The 23,849-nt window shown below is 46.5% G+C and overlaps 1 protein-coding gene across 1 annotated transcript in view; it reads left to right on the forward strand.

Annotated features, from left to right (window-relative positions):
• Positions 1-23,849, forward strand: part of ADAMTS20 (ADAM metallopeptidase with thrombospondin type 1 motif 20) — a 3,636,702-nt gene that overhangs the window by 535,914 nt on the left and 3,076,939 nt on the right. The gene's annotated exons all lie outside the window — the stretch shown is intronic.

Below are 23,849 nucleotides of genomic sequence, written 5' to 3' on the forward strand. Positions count from 1 at the left end.
CCTTTCAAGGCGTCCTTCACCAATTCTCCCTTTGATGGATCATCATTGTTTGGTCCACAGGTGAAGGATACATTGACCAGGTGCGAGGTGGAAGGTAAGACTCTCTCTGCCGTAGGAGTCCGTTTTTCTACCCCTTCTAGACCCTATCCCAAAGGTCAAAGGGGAGGAAAGATGTGGTTCCGCAAACAATCCCAGGGAGTCTCATCTGACGCACAAGGCCGATTCCCCTCTAGAGGCAGAGGGGGGAATAATAATAGACGCTGCCCTAGAGGCAGAGGAGGTCCGCAAAACCAGGGTAGCAGAGAAATGTTCTCTGACAAACCCTTTCAGCACCCCTGAGGGGCTGCCCGGCTGTCCGCCTTCGGAGGCAGTCGGGGGAAGGTTATCACTGTACCCAAAAGCCTGGCTTTCCCTAACTCAAGACAAATGGGTACAGTCGATCATATCCGAGGGTTACAAAATTCCCTTCATTCATATTCCAACCCAACCAAAAAGATCCCTTCCAGACGTTCCACCCAGTCTAAGGGAACAAGCAGCATTAGAAATTTCGAAGCTGCTATCAAAAAGAGTCATCCAATCAGTCCCGGCAGACCAGCAAGTATCCGGAACCTACTCCAAATTCTTTTTGGTACCAAAAAAAACAGGGGACTGGAGACCCATACTGGATCTCAGCTACTTAAACAAGTTTGTCAAGAAAACAAAATTCCGGATGGTCATGCTTCAGTCCATTCTACCCTTCTTGGGTCAGGACAATTGGATGTGCTCGATAGATCTTCAGGACGCGTACTACCACATCAAAATGAACCGACGCTCCAGGAGATATCTCCGCTTCAGGCTGGGAGCCAGTCACTACCAATTCAGGGCCCTGCCCTTTGGTCTCAGTACAGCCCCCCGGGTTTTCACCAAATGCATGGCAGTGGTCACGGCTCACTTGAGACGCCAAGGATTCCAAGTGTTTCCATATCTGGACGATTGGCTCCTTACTGCCACCACCAGACATCAGCTTCTCCTATCCAGGGACTTCACCATTCAATCTTGTCAAGCTCTAGGCATTTCAATAAATTACGAAAAATCTGCCTTGTCGCCTTGTCAGTCTATTATTTTTATAGGCGCCACCTTAGATACACAGACCCTTTCAGCCAGATTCACAGAGCAGAGGGTGTTAGACATCCGGAACCAAGTGTCCCTTCTCTTACAATGTGTCAAAGTCAAAGCCAGACTGGTATTGAAGGTACTAGGACTCATGGCAGCAGCTATTCCCCTTCTCCCCTTAGCTCGCTTTCACATGAGGATCCTCCAATGGATGCTTTTTACTCAATGGTCCTTTCAACGACTCCCGATGTCCTATACCATACTGATAACTCAAGTATGCAAGAATCAACTGTCTTGGTGGATCACATCACCTCAACTTCTCCAAGGAAGACCCTTCACCCCCCCCCCAGTTGCCACGTTGACAACAGATGCCTCCCTGATCGGGTGGGGGTGGGGCATTATCAGGGCAGGACAGTCCAGGGCACGTGGCAACCCTTCGAGTGCCACTTGCACATAAATGTCTTAGAGATGAGAGCAGTGCTTTTAGCGTTGCAAGCCTTTCATGACTCTCTTCCCAAGGGGACTATTGCAATTCAAACGGACAACATGTCTGTAGTGTGGTACATCAACAAACAAGGCGGAACCAGATCATACCCTTTATGTCGAGAAGCACTCAGACTTTGGCAATGGGCGATCTCTTCTCAGCGTTTTCTGATAGCAACGCATATTTCCGGGAAATCTAACGTTATTGCAGACAAATTGAGCAGAGCAATTCTCATGCCACACGAGTGGTCTCTAAAGAAATCAGTTCTAGAAGAAGTATTCCTAAGATGGGGCCACCCTTGCTGCGATCTTTTTGCTACTCCCCAAAACAGCAAGTGTCACGACTTCTTCACTCTCTTCCCGTTACCAGGCCATCCCACCAGAGACGCTCTAGTCCACGATTGGCCCCGGGGACTTCTGTATGCTTCCCCCCCCTTTCCACTGATACCTCAACTAATTCAGAAAGCCATCGCCTTGAGAGTGACAATGATCCTCATTGCCCCTTACTGGTCTCGACAGATATGGTTTCCCTTTCTTCATCGTTACCTTTTGGAGCAGCCTTGGCATCTGGACCCAGTACCAGATCTGATTATCCATCAATCGGGTCAGCTGCACCAATCTCTGTCTTCTCTGAACCTCACAGCGTGGTTTCTCCGATTCCAACCTTAGCCAGGCTTCCCTCAATATCTCGGTCAGTCCGAGATATTTTGATAGCCTCTCATAAATCCTCTACCCGGAAGATTTATACTAGCAAGTGGAAACGTTTTTCCCTTTGGGCATCATCGAAAAACATAGATCCCTTTACTGCACCTATCCAGTCTATTTTAGACTTTCTAGCAGAACTCTTTCATTTAGGATCTTCTGCATCAACCATTAGAGTTCAGTTGGCTGCATATCAAATTTTCATGTTGGTGACTCAGAATCCAACATCATGGCTCACAAACTATGTAAAGCCTTCTTAAGAGGTGTATTTCTTCTCAAACCTCCAATCAAAGACCCTCCGCCTCAGTGGGATTTGAATTTGGTTCTGGCATCTTTAATTCTTCCCCCATTTGAACCGGCGGCTTCATGTTCTCTGAAGTTGCTTTCTTGGAAGACACTTTTTCTGGTAGCTATAACTTCAGCGAAAAGAGTATCTGAACTCCATGCTCTGTGCAGTCGTCCCCCTTACTTAGTTTTTCACAAAGACAGGGTATCCCTCCGGACTAATCCATCCTTTTTACCTAAAATTTCTTCTCAAATTAACCTAAACCAAGTTATTGATCTCCCCGTTTTTTTCCCTAACTATTCAAATAGGTCAGAGCAAAAGCTGCATTTTTTGGATGTTCATCGCCAACTGAGATATTACTTAGACAGGACTAAACAATTCAGGAAATCTGATCAATTGTTTCTGTCATATGCAGAAGGTAGATTGGGCATTCCAGTCACTAAAGTATCCCTTTCTAGATGGCTCACGTCTACAATTACTTTCATCTATGAGATCAGACATCAAAAACTACCGTCAAGACCTAGAGCTCATTCAGCTAGGGCATTAGCTACATCCATAGCCTTTCAGGACAGGTTGCCAATAGATTCAATTTGTGCAGCAGCCACCTGGGCTTCTCCTCATACATTCATTTCACATTACAAATTGGACATGGTTTCCAGAAGCCGTGCCAATTTTGGTTCCACTGTTCTCAAGAGTCTGTTCTGATAGGCCACCCGGGATAAGGTGCTAGGGACGCGGTCCCATCCAGCAAGAATGAAGGCGAGATTGACAACTTAACATTAAGAAGTTATGTACCTACCATAACGTTCCATGTTAGTTGTCTTCTTCTTGCCTTCTTTCTTGCGTCCCTCCCTCCTTCCCCCAAGCCTGGACAGACCGACCGGAATTCTTTTGTGTTTCTTCTTCCGAAATTTGTTACTCCCACACTTTCTCCCACCTCTTCTATCTTTACTGAGGTCTGCCTTTTCTTTACGCAGACTGTTTGAGGTGGGTTTCCCTACTCCATTCTTGGGAGACTAGGATTGCTTGGTATAGCTATCAAACGAGATCTGAGTAGTTACCGCCTAGCATTGTGGGATATAGGGGAGCCTCGAGCCGGTGGAATTAGCTCTTGAGCTTTAGTATTGGCAGTCGGGCCGAGGATCGGCTCCGAACCCATCCAGCAAGAAAGAAGGCGAGAAGAAGACAACTAACATGGAACGTTATGGTAGGTACATAACTTCTTATTTTCTGTGTTCTCCCCTTTCCCCAGTAAAATCTTTGATTGGCTTCGGCCCTTTGGCTTTGGGCCCTTTCTTATAGTTGTTAGTTAGTGTTCCCTTTTTGGGATTCTTGTTATTGGATTGCTTAATCCTATTTATCTTGATATAGTTAAATAGTTGGTTACTAGTTGCCTTTTTGGCCTGTGTGTGTTGTGTGAGTTAGTTAGATTTCTTCTTTAACTTTAAATAGCTCATAGTTAAATAGTGTATTTCCTTTATATACTGGATTTTGTGAAATGTCTGAAGAGAAGGAAAAACATCCAAAGTCTGGATTTAAAAAATGCCCAGACTGTAGACAGAAGATGTCCGTCATGGATGCCCATGTGCAGTGTGTTTACTGTTTGGGTGAGGTGCACCTGCAAGAGTCATGCAGTATCTGTCACTCCTTTTCCACTAGAGTGCTTGCAGAAAGGAAGAAGAAGTTAATTGATAGGGGTATTATCAAACACCCTTTATGTTAAGTTGTCAATCTCGCCTTCATTCTTGCTTGATGGGTTCGGAGCCGATCCTCCGCTCCGACTCGGCACTTGCTAAGCTCGAGAGTCACTTTTACCAGCTCGAGGCAGCCCCATATCCCATGATGCAAGGCGGTAAGTACCCAGACCTCGTTTGCCGCTTCGCTGATGAGGTCCTCCTTTTACCAGCTCCTGGTAAGTGATTTTTACATTACTATTTTTGCCCCTTTTCTTCTAAAACTTTAAAATTTATAGTTTTAACACAGTTGTAGTCCCTTTCTGACTAGAAATTCCCTGCCTCCTTAAAACTTTTAGTCAGACTTCTCCCATCCCATCCCCCCCCCCCCTTTTTAGGGTGTGTGTGTGTGTGTGTTATTGATAGTTTTTTGGGATATATAATTTAATTTCTTGGACTGGTGTTGTGTGTGTGTATTATTCACCATGTCTAAGGAAAGGGTCTCAGGCTTTAAGAAGTGTGACTCTTGCTGCCAGAAGATGTCTCTGACAGACGGTCACACTTCTTGCCTTTACTGCCTGGGGCCTCTTCACCTGCAGGACTCCTGTGCTATATGTCACTCTTTTAGCCAGAGAGTCCTGCAGGAAAGAAGAAATAAATTGATTTTGAGGGGCCTTCTTAAGCCGGAGGGCTCTCCGGCCAAGTCGGCTCCATCTAAGACTTCAAAGTCTTCCAAGGTCCAGGCTTCTGTGTCCAAGCCTGTGGCCTCGGCTCCGACTCTTTTAGAGTCGAGATCGGCTCCGGCTGGAGCCGATTCTGGTTTACTCAAACCTTCGGCACCGATGGCTATCGGTGCCGATTCTGGTTCGACCACTTCGGTGTCGGCTCCGATCGGTTCCGACCACCATGTGGCTCAGGCATCGGTGTCGGCTCGATCGGCTCCGACACCCTTACTTTATGGCTGTATCGGCTCCGGCTGGAGCCGATGCATCGAAGCTACCTGTCGGTGCCGATAAGTTGTCAGCTCTGACAGTTTCTGTGGTTTCATCGGCTTCGATGGTTCCTTCGAGGAAGAGGTCTAGGTCCCCGTCCTTGGAGCCGATACTCTCGGCTCCGGCCGCCTCTCCTCTGGGAACGGAGGCCTCGGACCGGATCTTCTAGGTCATCCAGGCTTTCTGACCATGATTTAGAGAGAGTGGTCAGTAGATTACTAAAATCACAGGCACTGGCCCAAATGCTACATAGTCCGTCTCAGCAGACGACTATTAGTCCACACCCCATTGCAGTTCCTCCTTCGACTCTACCCCAGAGTTTGGAGTTGGAGTCTTCGGAATAGTTTCTGCTACGGCTGAGGGACAGATACCCCTTCTGCTCCCTCAGCCTCTACTCTTATCTCCTCTTGAGACCTTCCTTAGAGGGATTCGGTGGTCGGGCTTCCTGGTCTCCTCCGAGGGGTGAGTGGCATCGGACCCTTGTCCGACCCGCTCTTCCCCTTGGAGCCTCGGCCTTGGTGAGCTCGGCTCCGACATCTGCCTCGAGCCTTCCTTTCGGTGGGTCCTGGAGTTCCTAGCTCTTGAGCGGGTTCTCTCGGACCTCCCTGGGAGGAGCCTCGAGGTGATGAAGAGTGTGCTGGCCACTGGACTCAGCCAGCAGTCTGTTCCCTTAGCTCCTCCCTCTATAGTGCCTGTTGACATCTCTGCCACTTCTCTTGCTCCCGGACCCAGAGATCCTCCGCCTCAGGTTTCCCCACTGGGAATATCCCCTCTTCCGAGGATTCTCCTGATTTGTCGGGAGATCCTCCAGGAAGAGGACTTGTAAGAGGAAACACGTAGACTCCCGAGTCTATCACTTGGATACTGACTTAGATGAGTCAGAGGGATCCCCAAGATCCCCTCTGAGGATGTCTCCTTCTCAGACATCCTAGAACTCCTTAGACAGAGGGGAAACTGGCCCACCAACAATCCCTCTGAGGATGTCAGTATACCTGGAGGCGTTTGGATCTCGGCCCTCCACCTCCTGGGTGTCTCCGCCTTTCGGCCCCCTTATGCAGGTTATAGCTCGAAGTGGGCTGCTCCTGACTCTGTAGAGCCAGTCCCTAGGAGGCCTTCTAAATTTATTACTGCCCGTCGCGGACAAGCAATTCCTCACAAAAGGTGTCCCCGCTGATGCCATGGTGGTGGCGGCTGCCACTAAGAAGCAACTTGCAGATCCTTCCGTACCTGTCCATCCTCCTAATAAGGACTCTAGGACCATGGATAGATATGGTAAGCGGATGTTTTCTTCAGCGACCTTTGCTATGCGTTCGCTGAACTACCTATGTCACTCACCAGACTCCAGAGGGATATCCTTAAGGAGCTAGGTGAAGTAGTACAGGATCCTACAGCTGCAGGGGCTCAAAAAAAAATTGCTTCGCAGCTAGGAACCCTTAACTCCATTGCTAACTCCTCCATGCGGCTGATATCATATGCTGCTGATGGAGCGAGTAGAGCCGCAGGTACAGGTGTGGCTCTTAGACGCCAAGCCTGGATGCGGCTCTGTAATTTTGCAGATCCCTTTAAGGCATCCTTCACAAACTCTCCCTTTGATGGGTCAGCTTTGTTTGGCCCTCAAGTGAAGGAAACGTTGACCAGGTGTGAGCAGGACGGCAAAACTCTTTTTGCCATAGGAGTCCGTTTTCCACCCCTTCTAGACCTTACCCCAAAGGACAGAAGGGTGGCAAAATGTGGTTCCGCAAATCACAAGGAGTCACGCTGGATTCACGTTGTCAGTTCACCCCTAGAGGCAGAGGGGGTAACAACAACAGACGCTGCTCTAGAGGCAGAGGGGTCCACAAAACCAGGGAAACAGAGAGTCTCTCTGACAAGCCCTTTCAGCATCCCTGAGATGTTGCCCGGCTGTCCCCTTGGAGACAGTCGGGGGAAGACTATCGCTGTACCCAGAAGCCTGGCGTTCCCTCACTCAAGACAGATGGGTACAGTCGATCATATCCGAGGGTTACAAAATTCCTTTCGAGGAAAGTCCTTTCTATCCCTCAAATTCCCTTCCAGATGTACCACCCAGTCTAAGGGAAATTGCAGAGTTAGAAGTCTTAAAACTACTGCAAAAGAGCCATTCAGCCAGTTACAACAGATCATTCAGATGCCGGAATCTACTCAAGGTTCTTTTTGGTCCCCAAAAAGACGGGAGACTGGAGACCAATATTGGATCTCAGCAGACTCAACAAGTCTGTGAGGAAGACAAGATTCGAATGGTCACTCTTCAGTCAATACTGCCCTTCTTACAGAAGGACAACTGGATGTGCTCAACAGATCTTCAGGATGCGTACTATCACATAAAATTCACAGGCGCTCCAGGAGATTTCTCCGCTTTCGGCTGGGGTCCAGTCATTTCCAGTTCAGAGCCCTGCCCTTTGGTCTCACTACAGCCCCCAGAGTGTTCACCAAATGCATGGCAGTGGTCACGGCTCACCTGAGACGTCAAGGATTCCAGGTGTTTCCGTATCTCGACGACTGGCTCCTTTCAGCCACCACCAGGCATCAGCTTGTTCAAGCCAGGGATTACACAATAAATCTTTGTTCTCATTTGGGCATCCGATCAACTTCGAAAAGTCATCCTTGTTGCCCTGCCAGTCTATTACTTTCATAGGCGCAAACTTAAACACTGTTCGGATGTCAGCTACCCTTACAGATCAAAGAGTTTCAGACATTCAAAGTCATGTCAGGATCATTCTAGCCAACAAGAAAGTACAGGCCAGAATGGTTCTAAAGGTATTAGGCCACATGGCTGCGGCCATTACCCTTCTTCCCCTGGCTCGCTTCTACATGCGCCTTCTTCAGTGGATGTTGTTCACTCAGTGGTCTTACCAACAACTTCCAATGCGTCACCAAATACTGGTGACACAGATTTGCAAGAATCATCTTGCTTGGTGGATCACTTCTCCCCAGATTCACCAAGGCAGACACTTTGTACCCCCATCCCCGGTAGCCACTGTCACCACGGATGCCTCCCTGATCGGGTGAGGGGGGGTCATTATCAGGGCAGGATGGTTCATGGGACGTGGCAACCGTTCGAATACCACCTGCACATAAATGTCCTAGAGATGAGAGCAGTGCTTTTAACGTTGCAAGCCCTCAACGACTTTCTTCCCGTAGGGACAATTGCAGTCCACACAGACAACATGTCTGTAGTTTGGTATATCAACAAACAGGGCGGAACCAAGTCCTACCCCTTGTGTCGAGAAGCGCTCAGACTTTGGCAATGGGCGATCTCCTCTCATCGGTTTCTGGTAGCAACGCATATCCCTCTGAAAACCAACATTTTAGCGGACAGATTGAGCAGAGCTATTCTCATGCCTCACGAGTGGTCTCTCAAGCAATCTATAGTGGAAGAGATTTGTCTGGAATGGGGTCGCCCATGTTGCGATCTTTTTGCTACTCCCCAAAACAGCAAATGCCCAGACTTCTTCTCTCTCTTCCCTCTGCCAGGCCATCCCCCCAGAGACGCTCTGACCCAGGATTGGCCCCAGGGACTTCTTTATGCCTTTCCTCCTTTCCTCCTTTTCCTCTGATCCCTCAAGTTATCCAGAAAGCAACCGTTTTGAGAGCCAAAATGATTCTCATTGCTCCTTATTGGCCTCGACAAATTTGGTTTCCGTTCCTCCATCGTCATCTTTTGGTGCAGCCGTGGCATCTGGACCCAGTGCCAGATCTTCTGATTCACCAATCCGGTCAGCTGCACCGGTCTATCCCTTCTCTCAACCTCACAGCATGGTTGCTCCACTTCCTTCCTTAGCCAGGCTTCCTTTGATCTCTAAACCCGTTAGAGACATTCTAGTAGCTTCCTTAAAATCCTCTACCAGGAGGATTTATACAAGCAAATGGAAGCGTTTCTCTTATTGGGCTAAAGCCAAGAATATTGATCCCTTCACTGCTCCAGTTCAGGCAGTTTTGGATTTCTTAGCGGAGGTTTTTCATGCAGGCTCCTCTTCTTCTACAGTTAGAGTTCAATTGGCTGCTATCTCGAACTTTCATGTCGGGTTGCAGATCACAATATTATGTCCCACAGGCTTTGTAGAGCCTTCTTGAAAGGAATTTTCCTCCTGAAGCCTCCAGTCAGGAGTCCTCCTCCTCAATGGGATCTAAATTTAGTGCTGACATCCTTGATTCTTCCCCCCTTCGAGCCAGCTGTTTCTTGCTCCCTGAAATTTCTTTCATGGAAAACCTTATTCCTGGTAGCTATTACATCAGCCAGGAGGGTGTCTGAACTTCATGCTCTTTCTGTTCGCCCCCCCTATTTGGTCTTTCACAAAGACAGAGTATCATTGAGAACTAATCCGACCTTTTTGCCTAAGGTCGCCTCAATGACTAATTTAAATCAATCCATTGATCTCCCTGTATTTTTTCCAAATTATTCTAACAGATCGGAACAAAAACTACATTATCTTGATGTCCATCGACAACTCAGATATTATTTGGACAGAACTAAACAATTTAGGAAATCCGATCAACTCTTTGTTTCCTATGCTGATAACAAGAAAGGCCTTCCTGTCTCAAAAGTGACCTTATCTAGATGGCTTTCTTTTGTCATCTCTGAAATTTATCGGCTCAGGGGAAAACAGCTGTGCTCAAAACCTAAAGCACATTCAACCAGAAGCTTAGCTACTTCTACAGCCTTTCAAGCTAGACTTCCTTTAGACACTATTTGTGCAGCGTCCACTTGGGCCACTCCTCATACTTTTGTTTCCCATTACAAATTGGACTTGGCCTCCAGGGACAGAGCCAGTTTTGGCTCTACAGTCCTCAAGAGTCTGTTCCATTGAGCCATCCAGGATAGAGGTGCTAGGGACGCGGTCCCATCAAGCAAGAATGAAGGCGAGATTGACAACTTAACATTGAGAAGTTATGTACCTACCATAACGTTCCATGTTAGTTGTCTTCTCTCGCCTTCTTTCTTGCGACCCTCCCACCTTCCCCCAGGCCTGGACAGACCTTTCTCTACAAGGAGTTATGATGCTGAAGACCATACAGAGCTGGTCCTTCTTCCATCCTGCAAGTTTTCTTTCTTCCTTCTTCCTTTGGGAAGTGTTTATGCTAGGTGCTATTGCCCTTTTGTTATCAAACGAGATCTGGGTACTTACCGCCTTGCATCATGGGATATGGGGCTGCCTCGAGCTGGTAAAAGTGACTCTCGAGCTTAGCAAGTGCCGAACCCATCAAGCAAGAAAGAAGGCGAGAGAAGACAACTAACATGGAACGTTATGGTAGGTACATAACTTCTCATTCAGAGGCATTGTCTGACCAGGATGTGGCTAACAAATCATCCAAATCTTCCTCTGAATCCAGGACTAAGAAAGGAAAAAAGTCAGAAAATGTGGTGACTTCGACTCCACTGCCTTTGGAGCCGACAGTCTGTTCTTTTCGGAACCGGGACACTTCCCTGGAACTGGTTGACGAAAAACCACCATCGATACTGCTCCAATCGGCTCCATCTGTTCACTCTTCCAGGTCTTCTGTCAGCCTGTCCGATCTGGATATGGACCGGCTGGTTCAGAAACTCTTAAAGGCACCAGGCCAAGCTAAATTGCTGTTGGCTCAGACCCAACCGTCTGAGCCGAAGACCATTACTCCTGAATTGTCTGCTCCTCCTCCGAGCCATACCGGACCTTCAGAGCTGGAGGAGGCCGACCTGATTGTGGATCAATTGGAGCCGACACCTGCTCCAGTGTCGTCGGCTCCATCTGCTCGGACGTTCTCAGCACTAACTGGGGACTCTAGGAGCCAACACTCTCCGGTCAGGTCGGAGGAGGATAGTCGCACCGACTTGTCAATGCCGACTCTTCCCCTCGGGGCGTTGCTCGGCTCCTACCTTGGGCTCGGAGCCCACGGCTTCAGTGCGGGAGGGGATTGCGGCTCCTTCGGATCCGTCGACTCCTTCTCATCGGAGCTGAGGTGCATTCGAAGCCATGAGGCGAGTGTTGTCTCCTAAGACTTCCTCATCTCAAGGTCTGGCCTCTTCTTCCCCTAAAGTTCCTGCGTCAGTTTCTGTTTCCTCCGGTCATCCCAAGCGTAGAGACCCAGAGCCTCAGGTAGCTCCACAGGGCACTCCCTGCTCTTCTGAGAACTCTCCAGAAATTCCCCCTGAAGATGTCCCCAGGAAGAGATTATGCAAGAGGAGGCATTTGGACTCCCCAAAGGAGTCTCTCACATCGGACACCGACTTGGATGAATCAGAAGGGCCCCCTAGATCCCCCTCTGAGGACATCTCTCTTGCGGAGATTCTTGAAATTCTTAGGCAGAGGGGTGATTGGCAGTCCAAGAGCCCTACTGAGGATGAATCGGTTCTCTTGAAGGCGTTCGGGTCTCAACCTTCCACCTCTTGGGTATCTCCACCCTACGATGAGCTTATGGATCTGGTCTCTCGTAGGGCATGGGAGTCACTAGAATCTATGGAACCTGTTCCTAGGAGGCTTAATAAGTTTATTTCTGTCCCCATGGATAAACCTTTTTTGACCAAGGGAGTCCCTGTTGATGCCATGGTGGTGGCGGCAGCCACCAAAAAGGAAATGTCTGAGACTTCCTTGTCTATCCATCCTCCTAACAGAGAATCTAGGATCATGGATAGATATGGGAAACGCATGTTTAGTTCAGTGACTTTCTCACTCAGATCACTAAACTACTTACTACAATAGTCAAATCGTCCATGCCTCTCATATCTTATGCAGCTGATGGTTCGAGTAGAGCTGCAGGTACAGGAATTGCTCTTCGTAGGCATGCCTGGATGCGACTCTGTTCCTACGCGGAACCCTTCAAGTCCTCCTTTACGAATACCCCATTTGATGGCTCATCCTTGTTTGGGCCAAAGGTGAAGGAGACTTTGACCAGGTGTGAGCAAGAGGGAAAGACTCTGTCTGCTGTCGGAGTCCATTTTTCCACCCCCACTCGACCCTTTCCTAAAGGTCAGAGAGGAGGATAGATGTGGTTCCGGAAAGCCCAAGGAGCCTTTCAAGACACACGTGGAGAGCCCCCCTCCAGAGGCAGAGGAGGAGGATTCAATGGAAGACGCCGCCCTCGTGGCAGAGGGGGTCCGCAACACCAGGGTGACAGAGATCACTTCTCTGGTCAGTCCTACCAGTGCTCCTGAAGGGAGGCCCGGCTGTCCTACTCTGCAGGCAGTCGGGGGTCACTTGTCATTGTACCCAGAAGCCTGGCTAAATATAACAAACGACATTTGGGTAAAAAGTATCATTTCCAGAGGGTATTTCATACCGTTCTCCACCCAGCCCCTTCCCGTCAAAAAAATCACGGATGTTCCACCCAGTCACATGATATAAGCAGCAATAGAGATATGCCGATTGCTAGAAAAAAAAAGTCATCCAGCCAGTCCTGGCAGACCAAACAAGATTCGGAACTTACTCAAGATTCTTTTTGGTTCCAAAGAAAACAGGGGAGTGGAGACCCATTTTGGATCTCAGCAGACTCGACCAATTTGTGAGAAAAGAGAAGTTCCGAATGTTCACACTACAGTCCATACTCCCGTTTTTAGGGAAGGACAATTGGATGTGCTCGATCGATCTCAAGGATGCATACTACCACATAAAGATGGCCAGGCCATCCAGAAATCACCTGCGTTTCCAGCTGGGACCCAATCATTATCAATTCCGAGCTCTGCTCTTTGGTCTCACTACAGCCCCCAGAGTGTTCACCAAGTGCATGGCAGTAGTCACGGCTCAGCTGAGGCGTCTAGGATTCCAGGAGTTTCTGTATTTGGACGACTGGCTCCTTACCTCCACCACCAGGCATCAACTTCTTCAAGCGAGAGAGGCTACTCTGACACTCTGCGATCGGCTAGGCATTACAGTCAACTTCGAAAAGTCTGCCTTGTTGCCATCGCAGCATATCGTTTTTATAGGGACAGAATTAGACACGTCAACCACCACTCATCTTCTTCCACCGGAAAGGATTTGTATTCTTCACCAGCACATCATGTTCTTGGTATCAAAGAACAGAGCACCAGCTGCAGAGGTATTGAAAGTACTAGGATTGATGGCAGCAGCAATTTTGGCAATCCTGTTAGCAAGGATGCATATGAGAATCCTTCAGTGGCTTCTGTTCATGCAGTGGTCTTACCAAGAACTTCCAATGAATCACATGATCCTGATAATGAATTCCTGCAAGAAGGATCTTCAGTGGTGGTTGACGTCTCTTCATGTCACAATAGGACATCCCTTCATGTTACCCCCTCCAGTTTCCACTGTGACCACGGACGCTTCCCTGATAGGGGGGGGGGGCTTTTTCAGGGAAAGACTGCCCAAGGCACATGGACAGATCAAGAATCACATCTTCATATCAATGTCCTGGAGATGAGAGCAGTACTTCTAGTGTTGCAATACTTTCAGGACTCTCTTCTGCTAAGGACAATTGCAATACAGATAGACAACATGTCAGTGGTCTGGTACCTGAACAAGCAAGATGGGACCAAGTCTTATCCCCTTTGCCAAGAAGCCCTCAGAGTATGGCAGTGGGCAGTGTCATACCAGCGCTTTCTGTTAGCAATGCACAGCGTCATAGCAGACAGACTGAGCAGGGCAATTTTATTGCCCCACGAATGGTCCCTCAAACAAGAGATTGCAGACAGGATTTTCCACAAATGGGGCCAGCCTTCCTGCGACCTGTTCGCCAGTCATATCAACAGCAAATGCAGAAGCTATTTTGCCCTGATTCCCACGCCAGGTCACTCCTCGAGGGATGCTCTTGTCCACGATTGCCCCCCGGGTCTACTCTACGCATTTCCCCCAATTCCCCTGATACCCAGATTCTTACAGAAAGCAAAGTCGGTGGGACGGACGATCATCCTTTTAGCCCCTCATTGGCCTCGGCAGATTTGGTTTCCGTTTCTTTACCATCACATTCTGTAAGACCCATGGATCCTGGACCCAGTTCCAGACTTATTGACACATCCGTCAGGGGATCTTCATCCATCATTGCAGACACTGAAGCTAACTGCTTGGCTGCTCCAATTCCCCGCATAGCCAGGCTTTATAATCTTACCAATGACACTAGTCAAATTTTGTTGGCTTCCCATAAACCTTCCACTAGAAAATTGTATCATAGTAAGTGGAAGAGATTTTCTATTTGGGCTTCTTCCCATAACATTGACCCTTACCAAGTACCATTGTCTTCTATTTTACAATTCTTGACAGAAAGTTTCAACGAAAGAGCAGCGGCTGCTACAGTGCGAGTACAATTAGCTGCTATATCTAATTTACATCTATGGATCAATGGCTTGAATATTATGGCTCACCAATTGTCTAAGGCCTTTCTAAAAGGTTCTTTTGACATGAGGCCTCCAGTGAAGACACCTTACTCTCCCTGGAATTTGAATTTTGTTATCTTGCATCATTCTTCCTCCTTTTGAGCCTGCATCATCTTGTGAACTAAACTTTCTGTCATGGAAAACTATCTTCCTAGTAGCCATCACGTCAGTCCGCAGTGTGTCAGAGCTCCAAGCCCTATCCATTAAGCCCCCTTATATGGTCTTCCATGCTGATAGAGTATCTCTCAGGACAAATCCATCCTTCTTGCCTAAAGTATGTTCTGAGATTAGCATCAATCAAGTAATTGAGCTGCCCGTTTTCTTCCCTAATCACGCCAACAAATTGGAATATATGTTGCACAAACTCGATGTTCACAAATAACTTAGATTTTATTTAGACAGAACAAAAGACATTAGGAAATCAGATCAGCTTTTTGTGTCTTTTTCTGAGGCCAGGAAGGGTAAACCAGTTGCCAAAACAACCCTGTCTAAGTGGCTGTCAGATTGCATCACTTACACATATTCTTGTAATAACATGCCCTTGTCTAGTAAGTTGAAGGCTCATTCAACTAGAGCAGTTTCTACCTCTTCAGCCTTTAAAGTCAAATTACCTTTGGACAACATCTGTGCAGCAGCCACATGGTCTAAACCTCACACTTTTATAACTCATTACAAAGTGGATAAGGCCTCCAGGGACAGGGCTTCATTTGGTTCTACGGTTCTGAAGAGTGTACTTCGTGAGCCACCCAAGATCAAGGTGCTAGGGATGCTACCCATCAGTGAAGAATGAACGTCGAGATTGAACAACTTCACATAAAGAAGTTATGTACTCACCATAACGTTCCATGTGAGTTGTTCCATCTCGCCTTCATTCTCACGTCCCTCCCTCCTTCCCCCTCCTGGCTGGCAGTTGACCTGGAGGCTGTCTTCATCCTGGTTTTTCAATGTGTCTTCATTCCTAGGCAGAATAATTATTGTACTTCTATATGGTACGCAGCAAACAAGATCTGAGGTAATTCCAGCAGTGCATTGTGGGATAAGGGGTTGGGTCTCGAGCTACTGGAGAATTTTGAGCCTGCTAGTCGGCCGTGTCGGAGCCAAGAATCGGCTCAGAACCCATCAGTGAAGAATGAAGGTGAGATGGAACAACTCACATGGAACATTATGGTGAGTACATAACTTCTTTTTTCTTCATATCCCCTACTTGTAAACATATCCATTACTTTTTCAGCTTATCTTTTTGCATACTGCATATCACTACACAATCTCTTAATCCTAAGAATCTCTCCATATGGAATAGCTGTAAAGTGTGTGCGGGATGGCAGCTAGAAGCATGAAACATATGGCTAGGCTGCTCAAACTTTCTATAAATTTGTGTATTTATTTTACCATTCGGTGAACGTTCTAAAGTCAAATCTAGATAATTTACTTTTGTGTCTTCCTGTAATCCATCAGATTTAATATGGAACCTGTTGTCATTCAAATAATCAATAAATGAATTATTTCATTTTTGCCCCCTTTACAATTTTTCAATAATTCACTTTTGTGCCTTCCTGTAATCCATCATATTTAATTAATATGGAACCTATTGACATTCAAATAATCAGTAAATGAATTTGCTTCATTTTTGTCCCCTTTGCAATTTATCAATTTTTATATTAAAATACAATACATTACAACCAGTAGGGCTGAATAAAGTGAGTCACTGGAGAAGTTTTATTTAAAATTGTTAATTTAAATGCAAAAGTTTTATTTAATTAATTAATTTTTAATATGGGTGTATTTAATTGATTAACTGATGTTTGCGTTTTATATAAAAGATGTGATGTGAAGTTGTTCAATCTTGCCTTCATTCTTACTGATGGGTTCAGAGCCGATCCTCGACTCCAAGTTGGCCAGTTTGCAAAGTCTGAGGGTTTACTATCATAATTCCAACACGCATCTTGTCGACACCACTACAGTGAACGGCAGGGGGTCGAATGGTGACGATATCGAACCCGACAAGTACAAATCTCGCCCCTATCTCTACCCATGATAAAGCCCATTTGGAGGTCGAATTCGAGATGTACTTTCAGCAATTTCGGAATTCGACATTGTCACTTTCGTGCTTGGGAGTCTGAGATGCCGGTATTCGACCGAATGCACTTCGGAATTGTAATAGTAAACCAAGCTCAAGGTCTCGAACAGCTTGAGGCCGAAGCCCTATCCCACAATGCACCTCTACCTTCCCCAGATCTAGTTTGCCACTACAAATGATCGTGCGTTTCTCTACAGCTCAGGCCATTTGAGAGCTATGTTCTTCTTTTTGTGGAAAATTATCCAAAGAATTTCTATATTTACTAATTATTTAGAGTTTATTTAAGCTCGTGGTTAGGATAGATTATCCGTTTGTGGATTTCCCTTCGTTTTTTGGTCATAAAACCACCTGTTCCTGTTTGTTGGGCGTTGGCCCTTTTTGGTTTCTGTGTTTAGCTTTTTGGCTTATTTGCCCTATCCTTCAAGCCGAGTTGGGCTTTTTGCAGTTTCTGCACTTTTTGTTAGCCGGTTATGCTCTTAGCCATTTTTAGGCTGTTTTCAGTTATTTATCTTAGACTTTTAGGCTTATTCTGTTATTGCTGCTACAGTTAAGCTGCCTTGTTGTATTTGTAGCCAGCTAGGCTTAGTTATTTTTGCTAACTGCTAGACATTTAGATTCCCCCCAGGAATCCATCATTTGGAAGAATCGGAAGGGTCCCCAAAGTCCCCCTCTGAGGATATCTCCTTTGGGGATATTCTTGAGATCCTTAAGCAGAGGGGTGACTGGCAGTCCCTGAACCCTACCGAGGACGAATCCGTGCTCCTGAAGGCTTTTGGGTCTCAACCCTCCATCTCTTGGGTGTCTCTGCCCTTCGATGAGTTGATGGATCTTTTGTCTCAAAGGGAGTGGGAGTCACCGAATTCTACGGAGGCTGTCCCTAAGAGGCCCAACAAATACATTTCAGCTCCTCAAGATACGTCCTTCTTATCCAAACCCATACCTGTTGATGCCATGGTGGTGGCGGCAGCCATGAAGAAAGAGATGTCGGAGACCTCTATGTCTGTCCATCCTCCCAATAGCGAATCTAGGGTCATGGATAGGTACGGTAAGCACATGTTCACTTCTACGACCTTTGCCCTTCGGTCATTGAACTACCTAACCCACTTCACAAGGCTTCAGAGAGATTTCCTGACCGAGCTTGGAGATGCTCTCCAGGGTGTAGTAGCCGATTCAGTGGTGGACAAAGTGATGTCTCAGCTTGCTACCCTAAACTCTATCGTAAACTCTTCCATGCGCCTCGTATCTTATGCTGCTTATGGGACGAGTAGGGCAGCAGGTACAGACATTGCTCTGCGGAGACATTCCTGGATGCGCTTATGCTCTTTTGCAGAACCTTTTAAGTCGTCATTTGTGAATGCCCCTTTCGATGGCTCTTCTTTGTTTGAACCAAAAGTTAGAGAGACCCTCACCAGATGTGAGCAAAACGGAAAGACTCTCTGCCGTAGGAGTCCATTTTTCTACCCCTACTAGACCTTATCCTAAAGGTCAATGGGGAGGGAAAATGTGGTTCCGTAAGACCCAAGGAGCTTTTCCGAACTCACAAGGTGAAGGCTCCTCCAGGGGCAGAGGAGGGGGCAATGGTGGAAGATGCCCACGTGGCAGAAGGGGTCTGCAGAACTAGGGTGACAGGGATCAGTTCCTTGGCAAGACCTATCAGCGCTCCTGAAAGGACACCCGACGGTCTTGCTCTGGGAGGCAGTCGGCGGACATTTGTCTTTGTACCTAGGCACCTGGCTAAAAATTTCAGAAGCCCAATGGGTACAAAACGTTATATCCAGAGGATATTTCATCCCCTTTCATTCACAACCCAGACCAACAAAAGGAATCCCAGACATTCCACCCATTCTACGGGATGTGGCATCAATAGAGGTCCAAAAACTATTACAAAAAAGAGTCATCCTACCAGTCCCAGCAGACCAGCAAGGATCCGGAACTTACTCAAGGTTCTTTTTGGTGCCAAAGAAGACAGGGGACTGGAGACCTATTTTGGACCTCAGCAGACTCAACAAATATGTGGTAAAGATGAAGTTCCGGATGGTCACGCTTCAGTCCATACTCCTGTTCTTAGTGAAGGACAATTGGATGTGCTCTATAGATATCCAGGATGCGTACTACCATATCAAAATGGCCAGGCCATCCAGGGATCATCTGCGCTTCAGGCTGGGAGCCAGTCACTTCCAGTTTCGGGCCCTGCCCTTTGGTCTCACGACAGCCCCCAGAGTGTTCATCAAATGTATGGCAAAGGTCATGGCTCACTTGAGACATTTAGGAATCCGGGTGTTTCCATATTTGGATGACTGGCTCTTCACCGCTCCCACCAGGCATCAACTTATTTGAGCAAGGGACACTGTCTTAGACCTATGTTTACAACTGGGCATTACAATAAATTCAGAAAAGTCTGCTTTATTGCCGTCACAGCGTACAGTGTTTATAGGAGCAGACTTAGACACGGTCAGCATGTCCCTAAAGCGTCCTTCAGAAAGAGTGCTTACCCTATGGCAATAAATTGTGGCTCTCCTGTCAAAACACAAAACACCAGCATCGCAGATTCTCCAGTTGCTCGGCACTATGGCAGCAGCGATTATTGCAATTCCCCTGGTGAGATCTCACTTGCATATTCTTCAGTGGCTGCTATTCACACAGTGGACGTTTCAGAACTTACCGATGAATCACCCAGTTCTGATGACCTTTGGGGGTGGTTAACGTCCGAGACGGTGACTATGGGACGTCCCTTTGTCCTCCCGGCTCCAGTTGCAACGGTGACCACAGACGTTTCCCTAATTGGGGGGAGGGCATTATCAGGGACGGACAGCCCAAGGTGGCAGGTTCACGAGGCTCCTTTGCACATAATCATCCTAGATATGAGAGTGGTCCACTTAGTGTTGCAGTCCTTTCAAGACTCTCTTCCTCTAGGCATGATTGCGATCCAGTCAGACAATATGTCCGTAGTCTGGTATATAAACAAACAAGGCTGAAACAAATCTTACCCCCTATGTCGAGAGGCTCTAAGATTATGGAAATGGGCAGAGTCCACCCAGCGCTTTCTGATAGCAACGCACATCCTGGGGAAATCCAATGTGATAGTGGACAAACTCAGCAGAGCAATTCAGTTGCCTCACGAGTGGTCTCTCAAGAACAAAGTAGCGGAAATGATTTTCCACAGATGGGGCCAACCTTGCTGTGACCTTTTTGCAAACCCCATGAACACCAAGTGCAGCAACTACTTTGCCCTGATCCCTCAACAAGGAAAATCCCTGAGGGACACACTCGTTCATGATTGGCCTCCGGGACACCTTTATGCCTTCCCTCCTTTCCCCTGATTCCCAAAGTTTTACAGAAAGTCAGTTTTCTGAGCAGGACACTTATCTGAATAGCCCCATAGTGGCCTCGTCAAATTTGGTTCCCCTTTCTGAAGCCTCATCTACTGGAGGAGCCTTGGATCCTGGACCCAGTGCCGGATCTGTTGACCCACTCATCAGGAGCTCTTCACCCTTCTCTTCAGTCCATCAAACTGACAGCTTAGATGCTCCAATTCCCAGAATAGCCAGGTTACAATATTTATCAGAAGAGGCTCAACATATTCTTTTGTCTTCACATAAATCCTCAACCATGAAACTTTATCTCAGTAAGTGGAAAAGGTTTTCCATCTGGGCCGAGCAAAATAACATTGAGCCCTTTCTGGCTTCCATTTTGGATATATTGGAATTTCTGACAAAACTGTTCAATGAAGGAGCTGCAGAAGCAACCATCCGAGTGCAACTAGCTGCTATTTCTAATTTTCATATAGGTGATTCTGAAAATGGTATGTCTAACAAGTTGGCTAAGGCCTTTTTGAAGGGTACGATGCACTTAAAACCACCTATCAGTTCCCCTACTGCTCCATGGAATTTGAACCTAGTCCTATCCAAGATTATTCTCCCGCCCTTTGAACCTGCTTCTTCTTGTGAGCTGAAATATCTTTCTTGGAAGACCATTTTCTTGGTGGCCATTACATCAGCACGCAGAATTTCGGAGTTACAAGCCCTTTCTATTAAGCAGCCGTACTTGATATTTCACAAAGATAGAGTTTCCTTCAGAACGAATCTGTCGTTCTTATCAAAAATTTGTTCCGAATTCACACTTAATCCGACGATTGACTTACCTGTTTTCTTTCCCAATCACTCAAATCAATTGGAATATAAGCACCACAAACTTGACGTCCATAGACAACTTTGTTTCCGTTTGGACAGGAAAAAAGATCAACTGTTTGTCTTCAAATTCTAGAAAAGGTGCACCGGTATCCAAATCTACCTTGTCAAAATGGCTTTCTAATTGTATATCCTTTATTTACCATGAAGCAGGCATTGCGTTACATGACAAAGTCAAAGCTCATTCTACCAGAGCTGTTTCCACTTCTGTAGCCTTTTTGACCAGGCTACCTATTGGTTCCATTTGTGCAGCTGACACCTGGTCAAAGCCACATACCTTTATATCTCACTTCAAGGTAGACAAGGCCTCTAGGGGCAGAGCTTCGTTTGGGTCTGCTGTCCTTAGGCAGGTTCTTCTGTGAGCCACCTAAGATTATGGTGCTGGGGATGCTACCCATCAGTAAGAATGAAGGCGAGATTGAACAACTTCACATAAAGAAGTTATGTACTTACCATAACGTTCCATGTGAGTTGTTCTTCTCACCTTCATTATTACAACCCCCCCCCCACCAACCCCCATCCAATGTCTGGAAGTTTGAGAGGTTCTACGTGGATTTTGGTTCTCCAGAGGAGTTTCCTCTCACTACTTGTCCTTATGGTTTCCTTGAAATCTGGGGTAGGTTTTACGCTTGTTGGCAGCAAACAAGATCTGGAGAAGGTAGAGGTGCGTTGTGAGATAGGGCTTTGACCTCAAGCTGTTAGAGACCTCGAGCTTTGCAAATTGGCTGACTCGGAGATGAGGATCGGCTCCAAACCCATCAGTAATAATGAAGGCGAGAAGAACAACTCACATGGAACGTTATGGTAAGTACATAACTTCTTTTTCTTTCAAGTATCAATTACTCTGTAAAGGCTGCTTAAGCTGAGGCGCTAAGAGGATATTTTGTTAATGTTCGATGTTTCTTTATAGACAGACTGTTTGCTGCTTTGCATTTTCTACTGTTCTGATATACAATGAGATTGATTGCTGCTATCCAGTGCTTTTTAATATGAAATTTGTTTGCTGCTATCTGCTTTTGGAAGCATGTGCTGCTAAATAAATGGACTTGCATTCTAGTCCAAGGAGGTAATAGTCCTTGGTCTTTGTGGTTCGTTTTGACTTTGGTTCGAGTGGTTCATATAGTACTTATTTATTAGTTTATCAGTTAAGGGACTACTTGCTCCAGTTATGTCACCATCTAGGCATGACAGTCACAGCTCATGCCTACACAGAATCTGGAGTTCATATGTGCTCATCTAGCCTTGGTCAGTAAGACATCGTCACTTCCCCCAGCAAGAGTGCAGACCCTCAGATCCCTGGTCATGGAAGTGATCTCATATTCTTCTCCTCTAGCACAGCTAATCTTGCAAGCATTAGAGTGCATAGCAGCAGCAATAACTCTGGTTCCATTAGCCAGATTTCATATGCGGATTCTACAGTGGACTCTGTTAGTTCAGCGGTCTGTTCTTCAGCAGCCCTTGTACACTCCAGTCAGGATCACACAAGTTTGCTAGGAACACCTTTGTTCGTGGATCTGCCCAGGCAAAGTTTTTCAGGGCTGTCCATTTGTTCTCCCTCTACCTGTAGACACAGTGACCACAGACGACTCCCAACTGGGGTGGGAGAGAGCTTTCTTAGGAAGGACAGTCCAAGGTACATGGTCCCTAGAAAAGGCCAATTCACACGTCAGTGTCTTGGAAATGAAAGCAGTCCTCCTACTGTTGCAGGCCTTTCAAAATGCTCTCCCATCTGGATGATTGCGATTCAAACAGATGATATAGCTGTACTGTATTCTGTTACATTAACAAACAGGAGGACACCAGATCATATCCACAAAGTCGAAAGGCAATGGGTGAACTCTTACGGGTTTCTTATAGCAGGGCACATACTGGGGAAAGCCAGTGTACTTGCAGACAAACTAAGCAGGTCCATTCTAATGCCTCATGAGTGGTCTGTCAATATCAAAGTGGCAGAGAGGATTTTCTATCAATGGGGCCAACCATGCTGTGATCTTTTTGCTTCTCCCCACAACAGCAAATGCAGCAGGTTCTTCACCCTGGTCCATCCACTGGTGGAGACACTGAGAGATGTTCTAGTCTATGATTGGCCCTCAGGTCTCCTCTGTGCTTATCCCCCATTACCTCTAATCCTCAAATTTCTACAGAAACTATCCCAGTTGACAACTGCGGTTTTCCCCATTGCCCCTTTTTGGCCTTGTCATGTTTGGTTTCCCTTCCTGTGGCCTCATCTCCTGTATCCGCCTTGGATACTGGACCCAAGTCCAGACCTCCTCTCTCACCTGACAGGAGTGAAACACCCGGATATCAATGGCCTCAAGCTTGATTTCTTGCTTGAAGCATGATTTCTCCACTTCCAGTGATGACTAGACATTCCAGGCTTTTTGACCCCAGTTCGCCATATTCTCTTATCTTCTCAAAAGGTCTCTACTAGGAAAATTTACAAAAGTAAATGGAAGACATTTTCAATCTGACCCCTCCAGAGAGAATGTGGATCCCTTCTCACTGCAGTCATGTGTTTTTTTTAATTTCTGGCCTCTGGTTTTAAAAATGGGGTGAGTTATTCAACTATCAAAGTTCAGTTGGCAGTTATTTCTAATTTTAATTCGGGTGAAAGTCACTCCTCTGTGATTTCTTTAAAGTTGTGCAAAGCTTTTCTTAAAGGGACTTTTCTAATCAGGCCTCTAGTCAAGGATCCTTGTCCTCCATGAGGTTTGACTAGCATGCTACAAGCTCTGACTGAACCTCATTTTGAACTATTGGAAAAGACAGACCTTAAATTCTGGTCTGGGAAAAATTTTCTCTGGTCACTATCACTTCTGCTAGGCAAATTTCCAAACTCCAGGCCCTTTTCTCCAGATCTTTCTACTTGATTTTTCATAAGGATAGGGTTTCCCTACACACAATCACATCCTTTTTTACCTAAACTGACTTCTCAATCCAACATTAATCAGGTTATCAGTCTACCTGTACTCTTCCCAAAATTTTCAAACAAGGGTGAATACATGCTGCATCTTTTGGACATGCAGTGACACCTTAGA

Source organism: Protopterus annectens, chromosome 11.part0 (assembly GCF_019279795.1).
Source record: "Protopterus annectens isolate FY-2018-M chromosome 11.part0, PAN1.0, whole genome shotgun sequence".
NCBI lineage: Eukaryota > Metazoa > Chordata > Ceratodontiformes > Protopteridae > Protopterus > Protopterus annectens.